Here is a 377-nt window from a genome sequence, read left to right as displayed (position 1 = left end):
ATCTCTGAGAGCTTATTTGACTGCATGGTTACCTATAGCAATTAAAGCTATAAATCTAAGCAGTCACTGTGTTGGCTGTACACCAAGGGGAAACACACACACACACACACACACACACACACACACACACACACACACACACACACACACACACACACACACACACACACACACACACACTAATGTCTCAGGGTGTGCAAATAGGCTTTACACCTCCTCACTCATTTAGGGAAATACTTAATTAGACAGGATTTATGTCACCCAGAAAATTCCCACTTTAATTTGGACTTTAACACGACTCACCCCCCCTTGTCTTTATTCCTCTCATTTCTCCGACACACTCTGAAGTCCATCCAGCCAACTAACCCCCCCCCCCC

Source organism: Notothenia coriiceps, unplaced genomic scaffold (genome assembly GCF_000735185.1).
Source record: "Notothenia coriiceps isolate Sejong01 unplaced genomic scaffold, NC01 NC01_scaffold00014287, whole genome shotgun sequence".
NCBI lineage: Eukaryota > Metazoa > Chordata > Actinopteri > Perciformes > Nototheniidae > Notothenia > Notothenia coriiceps.
This window is presented reverse-complemented; position numbering follows the sequence as displayed.